This window comes from Pholcus phalangioides, unplaced genomic scaffold, assembly GCF_987345545.1.
Source record: "Pholcus phalangioides strain wild (caught in Gottingen) unplaced genomic scaffold, Ppha-v1.0 ptg000005l_1, whole genome shotgun sequence".
NCBI classification, from domain to species: Eukaryota; Metazoa; Arthropoda; class Arachnida; order Araneae; family Pholcidae; genus Pholcus; species Pholcus phalangioides.
The window spans coordinates 10,791,304-10,809,819 of record NW_028301598.1 but is presented as its reverse complement, the minus strand read 5'-3'; the positions used below and the strand labels follow the sequence as shown (position 1 = coordinate 10,809,819).

The following is an 18,516-nucleotide window of genomic DNA, read 5'->3' as shown; positions in this document are numbered from 1 at the left end:
TTACATCCCCAGCTGCCACACCAGATCAACTTTGGCAACGCGTGGAAGCTGCTTGGTCTGCTGTACCCCAAGAACACATCCAAAGTCTCTTTGAATCAATGCCGAGGCGTGTGGCAGCGGTGATCTCCAACAATGGCGGCTACTCTGGCTACTGATTTTGGCAGGAACCACACTTCACAGAAGTCTATAAATTTAATCATTTGATGCTTGGTCAACATGTTATCTACAAAATAAATATTGTTGCGATATCTGTTGTCTTTCTTGGTGTTGCAATTTGGGTGGCCAGCAGTGTAGTTACAGACCTATTGCTTTCACCAGTTGTCTATGTAAGCTCATGGAACGCATGGTCAACTATCGCCTTATGCACTACCTTGAGGTTAACAATATTTTATCGAAACATCAAAGCGGCTTTAGACGGTTCAGGTCCACAACATGCAATCTGTTACGCCTTGAGACATCAATTAGACAAGCATTTGTGAAGAGGGAGCATATGCTAACCATATTTTTCGACATAGAAAAGGCCTACGACCGTACATGGAGGCACGGAATTCTTTCCGACCGCTATAATAGCGGCTTGCGGGGCAACCTGCCCATTTTCATTAATAACTTTCTTGCTCGCCGCATTTTTCAGGTACGGATCGGAAGCACATTATCAGCTCCCCAAATTCAAGAACAAGGTGTACCTCAAGGAAGCATTTTAAGTGTAACACTTTTCATTTTAAGACTCAACGGGGTGTTGAACCAACTCCCGTTGTCTGTCACTGGTGCACTCTACGTGGATGATCTGTTGATATCGTATCAATCAGTGAATATGAGGTCAGCCGAGAGACAATTGCAAACCGCTCTCAACAAGATCAGCAAGTGGGCTCATGATAATGGCTTCTCTTTCTCCGCCGACAAGACTGTTGCTGTGTATTTTTGTTGGCGTCGAGACCTTCATGATGACCCACAATTGTTCCTAAACAATAATCAAATACCAATAGTAGAAAATACTAAATTCCTCGGCATCACATTTGACAATAAACTCACTTTCAAACCTGAAATTGCGCAACTAAGAGCTCGTTGCATGAAGACGATGAACCTCTTGAAGGTCATCTCTTCTACATCGTGGGGAGCTGACCGTCAGTCGCTCCTTCACTTATATAAAGCTTTAATAAGATCGAAGCTCGTCTACGGCTCCATTGTATACGGATCGGCACCTCGGAGCTATCTGAGTGTGCTCGACGCAGTCCACCATCTCGCCCTGCGGATTTGTTCTGGAGCTTTCCGGACGTCTCCAATGGAGAGCCTTTATGTCGAATGCAACGAGCCATCACTGACATCAAGACGCCAACAACTTTCTTTGAAATATTATATCAAAATGAAGTCTTTACCAGGTCATCCACTTCATCGTGTCATTTTTAATCCCTCATTTGATAGACTATTTGCTGCTCGCCCTTCATGTGTTCCATCTTACGGTCTTCGTATGAGGGTACTTGTGGGTGGAAGAAATACAAATAGACATCAGTCGTGTGGCCCCAGTTGCTTGGCAACTGGCACCATGGGAGCAGTCTCTGCCAGATGTCTCTCTTTCATTATCATTATACCCTAGAGCCACCACAGCAGATGTCATATATCGACAGACATTCTTCAGGCACAGGGGTAGGTACTTCCCCATATATACCGATGGCTCCAAGAGCCCTGGGCATGTCGGTTGTGCCTACATCTGCTGTGAGGAGACATCTTTCAAACTTCACGACACATTCTCTATTTATTCGGCAGAACTGTACGCAATCCTTCAGGCTCTACGTCATATACGACGCAAACGCCACCGACGATGCATCATCTATAGCGACTCTCTCAGCGAATTGCAAGCACTGTGTTCCTTCACTTTTCACACTCATCCATGTATTCATGCCATTTTTCATGAACTACACTACCTCACTCATCATGGTACCACAGTAAAATTTTACTGGGTACCAGGTCATGTAGGAATACCGGGCAACGAAAAAGCAGACACCGCAGCTCGAACAACAACTAACATTGATAATAGCCTTTTGGTACTTGCCAGTGACCACTTCCCAATCCTCCGGGAAGTGATGCATCGCCGCTGGCAGGAGCACTGGAACAATCAAATTAATAATAAACTTCATGCCATCAAGCCCACACTTGGCCACTGGCGTTCGAGCTGCAGAACTTACCGAAAGGAAGACGTTCTGCTTGCCCGGTTACGCATAGGACACAGTCGCATCATACAATCATATCTTTTACTACGAGAGAGTCAACCGCAGTGCCCTCATTGTCAAAGTCCATTGACCATGCTTTTACTTGTTCGCACCATCGTCATCATTTTACGACCGCTTTTGGTCAGAATCATCTTTCAATTCGTGACATTTTATCTGACCATTGCGATTCATCTCGCATTTTTAAATTAATCAAAGCCATTGGTTTATACGACAGATTATAGTTTTTACAATTGATGTCATTGTTTTATGTTTCATGTGGCTTTTTTATCATGCACAATTTTAGTTTTTGACATGACAAAAGGATATTTTTCTTATTTTTATATTTGTTTTGGCGCAGTTTGACCAAATTGGTCCTTGCTCCAATAAATCCAATCCAACCCTTGGGCTAGTCCTATCCACCTAGTCCCAAAAAAGACAGGTGGTTGGCACATATGTGGTGATTTTCGTCGGTTGAATGCCGTAACTACTCCTGACCGTTATCCTATTCCCAATATTCAAGACTTTTCTTTCGCTCTGGCTGGAAAAAGAATATTTTCTAAAATTGATCTTGTAAAGGCATACCACCAGATTCCTATGAAAGAAAGCGATATTCCCAAGACGGCTGTGATTACACCTCATGGACTCTTTGAATATGTTTACATGACCTTTGGCCTCAGGAACGCCGCACAAACATTTCAACGATTCGCTGACAGCATCCTCTTGGATCTCGACTTCTGCTATGTTTTCTTAGACGACATTCTTGTTGCTTCAGCTGATGAGAAGTTGCATGAATAAGATCTCGATGTGCTGTTTAAGAGACTAAGCGAATAAGGTTTAGTTCTCAATCCTGACAAATGACAATTTGGACTCAAAGAAATCCAGTTTTTAGGTCATCTTGTGTCAGAAAAGGGCATTTCTCCGTTGCCGGATCGTGTTACCGCACTTTTGGACTATCCATTGCCCAACACAATCGATGAGCTGCGACGTTTTCTGGCACTAATAAATTTTTATCATCGTTTCATGAAAAACGCTGCCTCTACGCAAGCATGTTTGCATGATCTAGTTAAAGGCAAGCAAAAACGGGATAAAACAAAAATCGTCTGGTCTGAGGAAGCAAAATCTGCATTCGCGTCATGCAAGGAAATGATTTTCAATGCTGCTCTATGGGCTCATCCTATTCCAAGTGCGCATCTTCTTCTAACTGTCGACGCGTCTGATTTCGCGATTGGCGGAGTTTTGAATCAAGCAGTTAATGATCAAACTCAGCCATTAGGTTTCTTCTCGCGTAAGCTAACTTCAGCTGAACGCAGATACAGTGCTTACGATCGAGAATTGCTCGCGATATATTCAGCAATTAAATATTTTCGACATATGCTGGAAGGATCTGACTTCGAAATTCTCACAAACCATTGGTCTATGCATTTTCGCAAAAAAGTGAAAAATGTTCACCTAGGTAGATTCGTCATCTAGAATTCATTAGTCAATTTTCAACCCATATCAAACACATTTCAGGCGATCGAAATGCAGTAGCCGATGCATTTTCAAGAATATCGGAAATTGAAATACGTCCTAGTATCGATTTCGCCGAGATGGCTCGCGTTCAGGATGAGGAAGAATTGCGATTACTTCGTGAAATGGACTCAGGTCTCGAGTTAAAACCAATGATTTTCGGTTTTCCTGGAGTCACTCTACAGTGTGATGTTTCCACTGGTTCAATTAGACCTTACGTACCGTCAATGTTTCGCCACGCTATTTTTGATGCAGTGCACCTCTCCCACCCTGGCACCAAAGCTACTACTGAAATGGTTCGCAGACGATTCATCTGGAAATTTTTAGAAAGGGACTGCAAAGTGTGGTGCAAAACTTGCATCCATTGCCAGCGATCCAAAGTTGGTCGTCACACACATTCTCCTGTTGGTGCATTCGGATTACCTTCCGCAAGGTTCTCGCATGTCCATATTGACATCGTGGGTCCACTTCCACCAAGTAAAGGAAATCGCTACGTTGTGACTTGCAGTGACCGATTCACCAGATGGCTGGAAGCTATTTCTGTACCCGATCAGACTGCTGAAACTGTGGCATTTGCTTTCTTATCGAATTGGATCTCCCGTTTTGGCGTTCCTGAACGCATTACTACGGACAAGACTTCTCAGTTTGAATCTGAACTCTTCCGATCTCTTGCGAAGTTGCTGGGTGTGGACAGGGTGCGTACTACCGCTTACCACCCACAAAGCAATGGAGCCATTGAGATTTTCCACAGGGACTTGAAAACTGCCATCATGTGTCACGCCACTAAAAGATGGGTTGACGTTCTTCCTACCATTCTACTCGGGATACGCTCAAGTTTTAAACCTGATTTTTGTGCTACGCCGGCGGACATGGTCTACGGAACATCTCTGAGGTTACCAGGAGACTTCTTCAAAGATTCCGGTAAGCACACCTCAAAATCTGATTATGTCACGAACTTGCGTATGACTATGTCAAAGCTTCGTCCTTCGCCTTTGTCCAATCATTCCTCAAAAAACATTTTTGTGCACAAGGACTTGGCCAAATCCACACACGTTTTTGTGAGGGTTGACACTGTAAGGCGTTCACTACAGCAGCCTTACCAAGGACCTTATGAAGTTTTGAATAGGATTGATAAATTTTTTACTTTGCGTATCAATAATGAATCTAAGTGTATTTCTATTGATCGTTTAAAACCTGCATTTTCGTTTAATTCTCTCGAATGCAAAGAATCTAATGTTTGCAAATCATCTCTATGTAATGCCCCAGCCCCGCCACAGGGCTTCGTCACGAGGTCCGGACGGAAAGTTCGTTTTGTAACACCTTATCAAGCTTAACGTCCTTCGGACTCGTGGGGGAGTACTGTGGCGATGCTGTCGGCAAGAGTGCGTAGGTGTTGGTTTCGAATATCATAAATCTGCCAACACCTCGTTGTTTGTGCGTGCCTTTTCTTGGCCTCCCTTCCGCTGTTCGAGAGAGAAGGCTTTGGTTTCTTGCACAGTAGAGATGTATTTTTACTGTGTGTCCGTGTATTCTTGTTTCGTATATATGTGTTAACGTACCGTGTTCTTCTAATTAATAAACCGTATATTTAACCGTATCTAGAATCGAACAGTCTTAGTGGAGTCAAATCAAATTTAACTATGGATAAATAGCCACTTTAATTTAAATGTCATTAATCATCTCCGGCAACCATAACTGGTGTCCATAAGCCCTCATAAGATCAAAGCTTGGCTACGGCTCCATTGTATACAGGTCAGCACCTCTGAGCTATCTGAGTCTGCTCGACCCAGTCCACCATCTCGCTCTCCGCATTTGCTCTGGAGCTTTGCGGATGTCACCAACGGAGAGCCTGTATGTCGAATGCAACGAGCCATCATTGACAATAAGACGCCAGTAAGTATCCTTAAAATATTATATAAAAATGAAATCTCTGCCAGATCATCCACTTCATCGTGTCATTTTCAATCCCTCATTTCATAGATTTTTTGCTACTCGTCCGCATAACTGAACGGTTCTATGCATCCACACTACTCAGTTATACCTGTGCAGGTGAAGCCTCTGGAACCGGTTCTAGGCGATCTGTGGGGATATTTTCATTCTTCGCGGTCTTTTGATCAGTTCTATAAAGTTCGGAATTTTCTAGTATGATTTCCACAGATGTTGCTTTGGGTGTAGTTGGATTAGTTATGGCACTGAAAGTTACTAAATCAAAAAAAAGAAAAAAAAAAACGCGTAACGTGGGGCAACGATTGGTTAAAAAAAGACAATATTCGCACGTTAAATTATTACAGGAATTGTGTGTGAGATTTGTACCAAAAGATTGGCATAATTTTCTCAGAATGGATCAAGATACCTACTCAAAGGTACTGACTTCGGTGACTCCATTAATAGTGTAATGAATATGTCATTATCCGAGCCATTTTCCCCCGCCCCCAAAGGTGAGGCTTGGATCAGGATTCTAGTTTCAGAGCCCGAAACGATTTCCATCATTCTTTTTTCCCACGTTAAAAAAATCACTACAGTGGCGGCGCGGCAAAAAAAATAGCCTCTATGCCTTGCGGCAGGATGTGGGTGGGGAGGGGCACGGGGGTGACGCCCAAGAGCTGCGACGCACACTTTGAGGAATACTGCAATACTGCTGTAATGGAAGATGTTGAATCTACATCATAAAGTACAATAATGTATTTTTTTCCTTCAAAATTTTGATGTTACTAAAACCTCTCATATTGACCGATTTTCATGACTTAAGTAAAAGGCACTACTGCCTACTCATGTTTATCAAGAATGCTATCCATATCTACAGTGATTATGACAATATATGCAATAAAAGAGAAATTTTGGTATTACAGTCGACGCTCGATATAACAACCTCTTCGTCCCGTCAAGAATGGACGTTATATTTGGAGCAAGGTCGTAGTGAGAGGGGGAGACTTGAGGGTGTGGTCGGGCTTGATTGGGTGAGTATAAGTAAAACATATCATCGTAGTTCTAGGAAAACATTTGGGACTTATCCCACCAGTCGTTGTAATAGAATGATCGCTATAACGTGAGGTTGTTGTAACGAGCGTCGACTGTATCTACGAAAACAAGCATCGTTTCTCCTCTGAATATATGGATAAGGGATACATGCTCCTTCAGCATCGTATGATAGCATTTTCTTTCCGCGGTTGCGTCGATTTTTGAAAAAATAATTTTTTTGACTTGGAAAATTTTTATGGTAACTCATGTAGTGTTTTTCTTTGAAAGAAAACAATGCATTTTTCGCGCGACCTCTTAAGATTAATTCAAGTCAATTCGAAATTGACTTATGGTATATATTAATAGTATTACTCAAAGATATAATTATATTATCAATCGTATCTCTCTCAAAGAATTTTTCGATTGTTTTCTTACGTTTAACTAGCGTAATTTCATCTGGATTTTTTTCTTTCAATGTTTGAGTTGAAAGTTGAAATTGGTTGCAATCAGACGAGATGTGTTCAAAAAAAAAAATTAATGAGATTCATTAACAATTACATGTAAAAGAAAATAATAAATTGCAGTGATTTTTGTCTTGTTGATGCTTGCTGGTTTTCGGTCAAGAAAGGGGTGGGAATCCTGGGTTTGAAATTGCAAACAATTGCAAACATTAACTGAGTCGTATAAACACCTACTTGATTTCTAGGAATCTTGATTTCTAAAGGAACTACATGTGAAAGAATACTAAAATAATCTGACGTTACGGGGGCCCCTAAAATCTCCAAGAACCCTGGCCAACCTCCTCTTCTCTAAATAATCAATAAACAATCAATAGTCATAGCACATTATCTGAATACAGAGTTTGTGTGTTTCAGTGCATAATTTCGGGCAAATTTATTGAAAAGAGTGATTTCAGAAACAAAATTGCGAATTTTAGCAATGGTCGAAATATTTCTAAAATTTTATTTCGATTTTTTTTATTCGATATGAAATTGTGAGAAAATATCGTGAAAATTACGCCATTAGAAAATTTTATTCTAATTAAATGCAACCCCACTCCAAAACAAGTTATTCAGTTATTATAGTTCTTAAAAAAAAGAAGAGTATCATTATCAGTAAAAAAAAGAAGAGGGAAGAAAGTAGGGCGGTAGTAAAAAAGCGGGGAAAAAACTGCGCAGTTATACCTGATGGCCCATACACACGGTCAGTTATACCGAATCGAAAAACTATTCCCTTCATGTCGCCTGTGCAGGTCAACTCATTCTACACACGCTCAGTTATGTCTGCACAGTTGGTCTGTAAAGGCATGACTGCGCAGGTATAACTGAGCGTGTGTAGGGACCTTTAGTAGTGTGGCCCCAGTTGCTTGGCGACTGGCACCATGGGAGCAGTCTCTGCCAGATGTCTCTCTATCATTATCATCATACCCTAGAGCAACCACAGCAGATGTCATATATCGACAGATATTCTTTAGGCACAGGGGTAGGCACAACAGGTACTTCCCCATATACACCGACGGCTCTAAGAGTCCTGGGCATGTCGGTTGTGCCTACATCTGCTGTGAGGAGACATCTTTCAAACTTCCCGACACATTCTCTATTTATTCGGCAGAACTGTACGCAATCCTTCAGGCTCTACGTCATATACGACGCAAACGCCACCGACGATGCATCATTTATAGCGACTCTCTCAGCGCATTGCAAGCACTGTGTTCCTTCACTTTTCACACTCATCCATCACGGTACCACAGTAACATTTTACTGGGTACCAAGTCATGTTGGAATACTAATTGTTAGGGGTGTAATGTGATAGGCCTCCTCGTGGTGCACCCTGGGTAACGCTAAATCTATCACGTCATTGTCTTCGCATATTTGTGCTCATATCATTCACATTTCAATAGCCCAGATTACATGTGAATTTCCATACATTTTACAATACTTGTCTTGAGTCTATCTGTCTGTCCTGAACATGTCCTTGTCTTTTGTGTCCAACCCCTCATTGTGGGCCCCGCTCAGGCGAGGAGGGGTCCTCCCAGACGGAGCATTGCTTCTAGCGTATGCCCTATCTGGGACGCTGTCTACCTGCGTGTTTGCCGTGCGTGGAGACCCGTAAGGCTGGGGATGGGGATCCTGGTTAGCCTGATGCGCTAGCTTTGGCCTCGGATTCAGCCGAAACGGGAGGCCTGGATTAGCCCCGTCTGGGTCAATCGGCTGGTCGCCTCGGTGGCTGAAGGGGTTACACTACTGGGCAGGTAGAGGGGCCGGGCCTGCCGGACGTCGTTGAGGTTTGTTGGTGCCGCTTCACGGCGATCTTGGATCTTGAACGCGTCTGCTCGCCTGCTTCGGTGGTGTATAGCTCCTACCTAACCTGGCGTTGCTACTAACCTTCATCGGTTACGTGTGCGCGTCCCCTTGTAGGGCTCCATGGTGGGCATGGTCGGTAGGGGCCGAACACATTATCTCCAAAATGGGGAAAAATCAAAATGCACCAAAACGTCAAAGAACTGCTATGAGCGAAACTATTGTCACTGATCCTGCTCCTACTGTTTCATTTTTCTTCTGCATTGTACTGACACTGATAAACCGCTGGCCAAAGTGTCACCATTCGTAATCGACAAAGCTCTCTATGGCGCAATAGTCACATTAAAATCAGTGAAGGCTCTTCGTTCAGGAGACCTTTTCATTGAAACTAACACACCTAAACAATCCGAACTCGTTCAAAAGCTCACATCTCTTGCAAATATGCCCATAACAGTCAAAATCCATCCCACGTTGAATTATTCACGTGGTGTGATTTCAAATACTAACTTGATTAATATGGATGAAGAACTACTAACAGAGCAGCTGGCTTCTCAAGGCATAACATCTGCCAAACATATCATGAGCCGCAAAGATGGCAATCCAGCTCCATCACGTAACATAATCCTGACATTTTCATCACCAACATTGCCGAAAGATATCAAGATTGGGTATTACAGCCTCAAAATCCGGCCATACATTCCTAACCCCGTAAGATGCTTCAACTGCCAGAAATTCGGTCACTCACGAACGGCGTGCCGCAGTCAACCCACCTGCGCAAAATGCGGTGAGAAGGACCACATTTCGGGGAGGGGTCCCCCAGACGGGGCACGGCTTCTAGCGTATGCTCTATCTGGGACGCTGTCTACCTGCGTTTTTGCCGTGCGTGGAGACCCGTAAGGCTGGAGATGGGGATACTGGTTAGCCTGATGCGCTAGCTTTGGCCTCGGATTCAGCCGAAACGGGAGGCTTGGATTAGCCCCGTCCAGGTTAATCGGCTGTGGTCGCCTCGGTGGCTGAAGGGGTTACACTACTGGGCAGGTAGAGGAGCCGGGCCTGCTGGACGTCGTTGAGGTTTGTTGGTGCAGCTTCACGACGATCTTGGATGTGGAACGCGTCTGCTCGCCTGTTTCGGTGGTGTATAGCTCTCACCTAACCTGGCGTTGATACTAACCTTCATTGGTTACGTGTCCCCTCGTAGGGATCCATAGTGGGCATGGTGGGTGAGAGTGGAACAATACCCATTTAAATATGGGAAAAACAAAAAATGCACCAAAACGTCAAAGAACTACTCTAAGGGAAACAATTGTCACAGAAGCCGCTTCTTCAAATCTGTCATCTGTGTCATTCTTCTTCTTGCATAGCTCTGATGCCAATAAACAACTGCTGTTGCTCTGCTGGATTACGGAAGGAGTCCATCACCTCCGAAGAAGCGGGAAAAGCAACAGCGAATACATTCAAAGTAACTACAGCTACTAAGCCAAAAATCAATAGTGGAAATAAATCTAAAATTAAACTATTCAAGACCGGATATTCAAGAAAAGCCATTCAGAGAGCAAAGAAGCAGCCTACATTACAAAACATGTCACTTCTTGATGACAGATCAATTGGTGACATGGATCTCGATAATCCTACAGAATCCGGTACTACTCTCCAGCAATTGGACCGAAATAAGTTCAAAGACCTTGAACCGTCTACATATATTTGAAATTTATGGCCAACATTATTCAATGGAACATTCGTGGTCTTAGATCCAATTACGAAGATCTCAAGGATTTGATCAATCGATATCATCCTGTTTGTGTGGCACTCCAAGAGACTTTCACGAAGCCCTCGGAGACATGGAACATCAGGCGACATTTCCTGTTCCGTATTGATTACGATGACGGGAGTAGAGCTTGCCGCGGTGTTGCTCTGCTGGTTCCACATCATGTGTCGTCGCGCTTTTTAACGCTGCGCACGAACCTGCAAGCCATCGCGGTCTAAATCTCTACAGGCCTAAGAATTACCATCTGTTTCATTTATTTGCCACCAAATGACACCATCTTACAAAGAGATCTAGAAGATCTGATTGATCAATTACCACCACCATTTTTTCTTCTTGGGGACTTCAATGCACATAACATGATATGGGGTTCTGGATATTCAGTGTAGAGTTTTTAGATTCAGTCTCCTCAATTATGATCTCGGAAAAAATTTTACAACTTGACCGGCCGTTCCAAACCTTTTTTTTTTTTTTTAAACATGCTTTTGCAATCTTGTAGGAGCGAAGCAAATAAGAATGCAGGTAGATAGTCGTGAAAGCACCGTAATTTCTGGTATTTAACCTGCAGGGGAAGAAACTCTGAAATTAAAAAATTCGTTATACAACCCCTCATTCAGGGACTCAACTGGATACCTTGTTATCTATTCTTCAGCAACCTGCGAATTATATCGATACAATACACTACTATGATGGAAAAGAATCAGGAAAGAAAAAATGTTCAAAATAAACCTCCAGATGGAAACACCAGCATCAAACATATCAAATATCGGTTTGCAAGTCAAAGTGTTGTAACCTCGGGGTAGCGAAACAAAACATTCAGAAGGGGGCAGCCGTACCAAAGAACACGAAGAGAAAAATAATGAAAAAAAGAGGGGAAGCAAAACCGAAATTCCCCCCCCCCCCTTAACTGTCAAAGAGGGTGTCACTCAACTTTGACTGGTTAAGTAAAATTTAATCGTTAGCTATTCCGACATCGTCAGAAATAAAAGTAAATTTCAAAAATATCGTAAAACTCGAGAAAAAGAAAAACTCAACGATAAAATTTTTTTGGTTTTTTAATTTTTTTTATGGTTTTTTTTTGCAAATGACAAAGTAGAAATGCAAAAAAAAACATACTTACCTGCGGAACTTGACAGCACAATATCCTGCGCCGACTACAGCCAAGCATGCAAGTGGCGGCCAGATAAGCCATGAGGAAAGTGTGGCTCTGGATGTCTCATCCGCAAGTTCCTCATGCTCGGTGTTTTTTGGTGGCAGTGGCGTCGAACACAGTGGCTGTTCACGTAAAGAGACGTGTTCGGGGCTACAGATGCTTGGGTAATCCCAAGACATGCTTGCATCGCCAATATCCAAGGAGTCTCCAGATTTTGCTGCGCCTGTCAAGTCTGCACCGACTTCGGCTGATGTTATGCCAAAAGTTCGGTTTTTCTCCCCTTCCGCTAGAGTCACGGTAGTGTTGACTCAGTGTGTTCCTTCCACCCCGGGAAAACAATCTTCCGACCAGTCTGATGGATAGACATAGTCTTCGGTGACGGTGTTCCCAATCGAGTTGCGCACTGGGAAACTCGATATCCTGTCCCCGAAGAGTGACGACGACGACCCGAATCCAACGCCGGATTGTACGGGTGTCCCGAAGCCGAAGCTAAAATCCGTGGGCGAGTTTGGATGTTGGATGGAGTTTTCCTCGCCTTCGTTGTAGCAGAGGACCTCCGACACGTTCTCCCACTCCACAGTGACGTCTGGAACAAAGTCCAGGTCGTCCCAAAGATCCCACGTGTCACACTGCGGACCGCACCTGTGATGGATGTTCGCGTCGCCTTCGTCGTCAAAAGCGAGATGGCGTTTGACTCCTCCGACGCACGGGCTGAGGTGCGCGTATCTCATCGCTCTAGAGACGAATCGCTTGGGGCGGAACGTGCCGTTGATGGTAGCGGTGTCCACGACGATGTTTTTCTCCTGCGTACAACGTTAATACGGAACAATCCAAGAACGGGATTGCAAATTAAAAGAGCCGACCCCCGTCCGAAACTGGCACAAGTACAAGAAACAGAGAGGAGCCGAGAAAGACTGAGCCGTTGTCGGGGTTTATATACCCTCCGAGCGGGGTAGTCGAAAAATTTCCAGGAAATCCTCGTGAAATTCCTAGAATTCCTGGAGAAATTTTCCAATTAGGGACTGTGGTTACGCTAAAATTTCCTGGAAACACCCACCATATGCATTTATGCCGAGCGCCATCTCACGTTGTAGGTCGAAACGACCGATTTTTTTTTCGTTTCGTGTACTTGTGGTTCGTTATTTTTCTTCTATGTGGGTGAAGGTTGATAGAGACGATACGAGAAAGAACTGGAAAAGCGACGACGGCGTGTCATCGTCTTCGGAAGACACGGAAATATATACGTGGAATTAGTTTTTTTAAGTGTAGGCAGGGAGCGATCTGTAGTGGGAGATTGCGTCACCACGTGGAATGTGCAGCGCCATCTATCGATCAAAACTGTGGAATGCAACGTTTACAATGAAGGCGATCTGAACAAGTCAAATTAGGTTCTCGGAGAAGCTCGAATTTTCAGTTACTTCCGTACGCGAAATAAATTTTCCTGGTCGGGAGTTTCTTGGACTAGTTTCTAGAACTTCATCAAATCGCAAATGCTGCATTTCACGGTGTACATGTTTTTTCCCCCGCACTTTAGTATACTGGGGTGTAAGTATATCCTTGAATCATTTGCACGGTAAGTAAGTTGCTTGGAAAAGAATCGGGAAAGAAAAAATATTCAAAAACCTACAGATGGAAACACCAGCATCAAACATATCAAATATCGGTTTGCATGTCAAAGTGTTGTAACCTGGGGGTAGCGGCTGCCAACAAAACATTCAGAAGGGGGCAGCCGTACCAAAGAACACAAAGAGAAAAAAATTTCAAAAAAGGGGGGGAAGCAGAACCGAAATTTTGCCCCCCCCTTTAAATGTCAAAGAGGGTGCCACTCAACTTTGACTGGTCGAGTAAAATTTTACCCTCAGCTATTCCGTCATCGTCAAGAATAAAAGTAAATTTCAAAAACTCGAAAAACTCGAGAAAAATAAAACTGAACGAAAAAATTTTTTTTTTCGGTTTTTTGTTTTTTTTTGGTTTTTTTTTTTTTTTTTTTGCAAATGAGAAAGTAGAAATGCAAAAAAAAAACATACTTACCTGCAGAGCTTGACAGCGCAATATCCTGCTCCGGCTATAGCCAAACATGCGAATGGTGCCCACATAAGCCATGAGGAAAGTGAAACGCTGGATATCTCATCCGCAAGTTCCTCTTGCTCGGTGTGTTTTGGTGATTCTTCATGAAGAAATGATGACCAAATGGCAGCATCGATGGTCTAACGAGAGAAAGACTGGTCGCAAAATTTTCGCTCTGCTCCCCACCGTTAACTGCAAGCTTAGGAAATGGACTAGGGAAATGATCCTCTTCTTTTCCGAACACGGTCCATTTCCCGCCTACCTTGCCAGGTTCCACAAGAGAACAGAAAAGTGCAAATGCGTGGAGGAGGGCACATCGTACCATTACGCGACCACTTGCCCTTTGACCGCGAATCTACACATCCGGGTCCAGGCAAATGATGTTCAATCGTGGATGACTTCAGTGCTCAATACCTCTGGTCTCCACGATCAAATTAAAATGCTCATCAATCAACTTGAAAATAATCAAGACTCTTTCATCCATCCTAGACCAGTGACTGGTATTGTAGAGGGCCATGATGTAGGTGATTCTTGCTCAGACTCCGATTACGAACCATAAACTTTTCACTCTTTCATCGAACAACGAGGTTTCACATGAATTCCCATTGTCAAGTCTTAGTGAAATTAGAACAATGATGTTCTTCAGATTTCCGTTGCCTTTCTTATACTTTTTCACATATTCATGTATCTTTTCTATGTATGTATGTATGTATGTATCTATGTATCTTTTCTTGTAATCCTTTCTATGTATTTGCATTTACTCACATGTATCCATATATATATTTGTAAGCTCTACGATCTACTGTAGTGAACCATGAATTACCACAACGCTGGTTTTGTTCTGGAATGCATTTTGGACTGTGATGTTTTGTGTAACTATTTTGTGTCTAGTCTCTCGAACTCCCACTGCTCTGTAATCCTGGATATTCATCGGATGGACTGTGATGTTTCATGGGAATATTTTCCACCATATCACTGTATATATATATATATATTTTTTTTTTTTTTCTCTTCTGTCCCGCTCATTTAACAGAACTGCGATGTTTGTCATGTTCTTTCCTGACAATTTCCACTTGATGTTAAGCACTTGCTGTCATTTCTGTTCAGTGCTTCCATGTGCCATGTATGCATGTTTTCTTTCAGGTGGCAAAGAAGCTGAAGCGAGTGATTATTGGCAACCGAGATCCCAAGGGTCCATCTGCGGATGGATTGGTGGGGACGGAGTGCGGTGTTGGCATGGACGGGCGCGGGCTGCCGGAGGGGGACGGACGTTTGGTTCAGTTCTGTTGCTCCTTTGAGCGATGAGTGGCGGACGGGGGTGTTCCCTCGTGGACTGGGGGAGCCGAGTGCCTCGGAATGTTTTTGCAGGGTCGGAGATCTGGCGGGCGGTCCACCTGTACTCCTTCTTGACCATCGGAGGTTTCCGGGAGCTTCCCGGAGTGTGGCTGCTTGGGATGGAGTGGGGTCCCGGCGGGACGGACCCGGTGGCTTGCGAGTCGAAGGATGTCCGCATGGCCCGGATGTCATGAGAGTTCTTCCAGCATGGCCCAGCCGCAAGGTAATCCGCTTATATCCCGCAAGGGACAGAGCGGGGGCCATGTTTGGTGTTATGGGTGTTTTTTGGTGGCAGTGGCGTCGAACACAGTGGCTGTTCACGTAAAGAGACGTGTTCGGGGCTACAGATGCTTGGGTAATCCCAAGGCATGCTTGCATCGCCAATATCCAAGGAGTCTCCAGATTTTGATGCGCCTGTCAAGTCTGCACCGACTTCGGCTGATGTTATGCCAAAAGTTCGGTTTTTCTCCCCTTCCGCTAGAGTCACGGTAGTGTTGACTCAGTGTGTTCCTTCCACCCCGGGAAAACAATCTTCCGACCAGTCTGATGGATAGACATAGTCTTCGGTGACGGTGTTCCCAATCGAGTTGCGCACTGGGAAACTCGATATCCTGTCCCCGAAGAGTGACGACGACGACCCGAATCCAACGCCGGATTGTACGGGTGTCCCGAAGCCGAAGCTAAAATCCGTGGGCGAGTTTGGATGTTGGATGGAGTTTTCCTCGCCTTCGTTGTAGCAGAGGACCTCCGACACGTTCTCCCACTCCACAGTGACGTCTGGAACAAAGTCCAGGTCGTCCCAAAGATCCCACGTGTCACACTGCGGACCGCACCTGTGATGGATGTTCGCGTCGCCTTCGTCGTCAAAAGCGAGATGGCGTTTGACTCCTCCGACGCACGGGCTGAGGTGCTCGTATCTCATCGCTCTAGAGACGAATCGCTTGGGGCGGAACGTGCCGTTGATGGTAGCGGTGTCCATGACGATGTTCTTCTCCTGCGTACAACATTAATACGGAACAATCCAAGAACGGGATTGCAAATTAAAAGAGCCGACCCCCGTCCGAAACGGGCACAAGTACAAGAAACAGAGAGGAGCCGAGAAAGACTGAGCCGTTGTCGGGGTTTATATACCCTCCAAGCGGGGTGGTCGAAAAATTTCCAGGAAATCCTCGTGAAATTCCTAGAATTCCTGGAGAAATTTTCCAATTAGGGACTGTGGTTACGCTAAAATTTCCTGGAAACACCCACCATATGCATTTATGCCGAGCGCCATCTCACGTTGTAGGTCGAAACGACAGATTTTTTTTTTCGTTTCGTGTACTTGTGGTTCGTTATTTTCCTTCTATGTGGGTGAAGGTTGATAGAGACGATACGAGAAAGAACTGGAAAAGCGACGACGGCGTGTCAACGTCTTCGGAAGACACGGAAATATATACGTGGACTTAGTTTTTTTAAGTGTAGGCAGGGAGCGATCTGTAGTGGGAGATTGCGTCACCACGTGGAATGTGCAGCGCCATCTATCGATCAAAACTGTGGAATGCAACGTCTACAATGAAGGCGATCTGAACAAGTCAAATTAGGTTCTCGGAGAAGCTCGAATTTTCACAGTTACTTCCGTACGCGAAATAAATTTTCCTGGTCGGGAGTTTCTTGGACTAGTTTCTAGAACTTCATCAAATCGCAAATGCTGCATTTCACAGTGTACATGTTTTTTCCCCCGCACTTTAGTATACTGAGGTGTAAGTATATCCTTGAATCATTTGCACGGTAAGTAAGTTGCTTGGAAAAGAATCGGGAAAGAAAAAATATTCAAAAACCTCCAGATGGAAACACCAGCATCAAACATATCAAATATCCGTTTGCATCTCAAAGTGTTGTAACCTGGGGGTAGCGACTGCCAACAAAACATTCAGAAGGGGGCAGCCGTACCAAAGAACACAAAGAGAAAAAAATTTCAAAAAAGGGGGGGAAGCAGAACCAAAATTTTGCTCCCCCCCCCTTTAAATGTCAAAGAGGGTGTCACTCAACTTTGACTGGTCGAGTAAAATTTTACCCTCAGCTATTCCGTCATCGTCAAGAATAAAAGTAAATTTCAAAAACTCGAAAAACTCGAGAAAAAAAAAACTGAACGAAAAAATTTTTTTTTCGGTTTTTTGTTTTTTTTTGGTTTTTTTTTTTTTTTTTTTGCAAATGAGAAAGTAGAAATGCAAAAAAAAAAACATACTTACCTGCAGAACTTGACAGCGCAATATCCTGCTCTGGCTATAGCCAAACATGCGAATGGTGCCCACACAAGCCATGAGGAAAGTGAAACGCTGGATATCTCATCCGCAAGTTAATCTTGCTCGGTGTTTTTTGGTGGCAGTGGCGTCGAACACAGTGGCTGTTCACGTAAAGAGACGTGTTCGGGGCTACAGATGCTTGGGTAATCCCAAGACATGCTTGCATCGCCAATATCCAAGGAGTCTCCAGATTTTGCAGCGCCAGTCAAGTGTGCACCGACTTCGGCTGATGTTATGCCAAAAGTTCGGTTTTTTTCCCCTTCCGCTAGAGTCACGGTAGTGTTGACTCTGTTTTCACGGGGTGGAAGGAACACACTATCTTCCGACCAGTCTGATGGATAGACATAGTGTTCGGAGACGGTGTTCCCAATCGAGTTGCGCACTGGGAAACTCGATATCCTGTCCCCGAAGAGTGACGACGACGACCCGAATCCAACGCCGGATTGTACGGGTGTCCCGAAGCCGAAGCTAAAATCCGTGGGCGAGTTTGGATGTTGGATGGAGTTTTCCTCGCCTTCGTTGTAGCAGAGGACCTCCGACACGTTCTCCCACTCCACAGTGACGTCTGGAACAAAGTCCAGGTCGTCCCAAAGATCCCACGTGTCACACTGCGGACCGCACCTGTGATGGATGTTCGCGTCGCCTTCGTCGTCAAAAGCGAGATGGCGTTTGACTCCTCCGACGCACGGGCTGAGGTGCTCGTATCTCATCGCTCTAGAGACGAATCGCTTGGGGCGGAACGTGCCGTTGATGGTAGCGGTGTCCATGACGATGTTCTTCTCCTGCGTACAACATTAATACGGAACAATCCAAGAACGGGATTGCAAATTAAAAGAGCCGACCCCCGTCCGAAACTGGCACAAGTACAAGAAACAGAGAGGAGCCGAGAAAGACTGAGCCGTTGTCGGGGTTTATATACCCTCCGAGCGGGGTGGTCGAAAAATTT

General features: G+C 44.4%; 1 long non-coding RNA gene across 1 annotated transcript in view; it reads left to right on the top strand.

Annotated features, from left to right (window-relative positions):
• The first annotated feature begins 320 nt into the window (after positions 1-320).
• The window catches only part of LOC149086288 (uncharacterized), a 336,262-nt gene continuing 318,066 nt past the window's right edge, over positions 321-18,516 (top strand). Inside the window, exon 1 of the long non-coding RNA XR_016192678.1 lies at positions 321-423. This is a non-coding gene — a long non-coding RNA (uncharacterized LOC149086288). The remainder of the gene's footprint in view (positions 424-18,516) is intronic.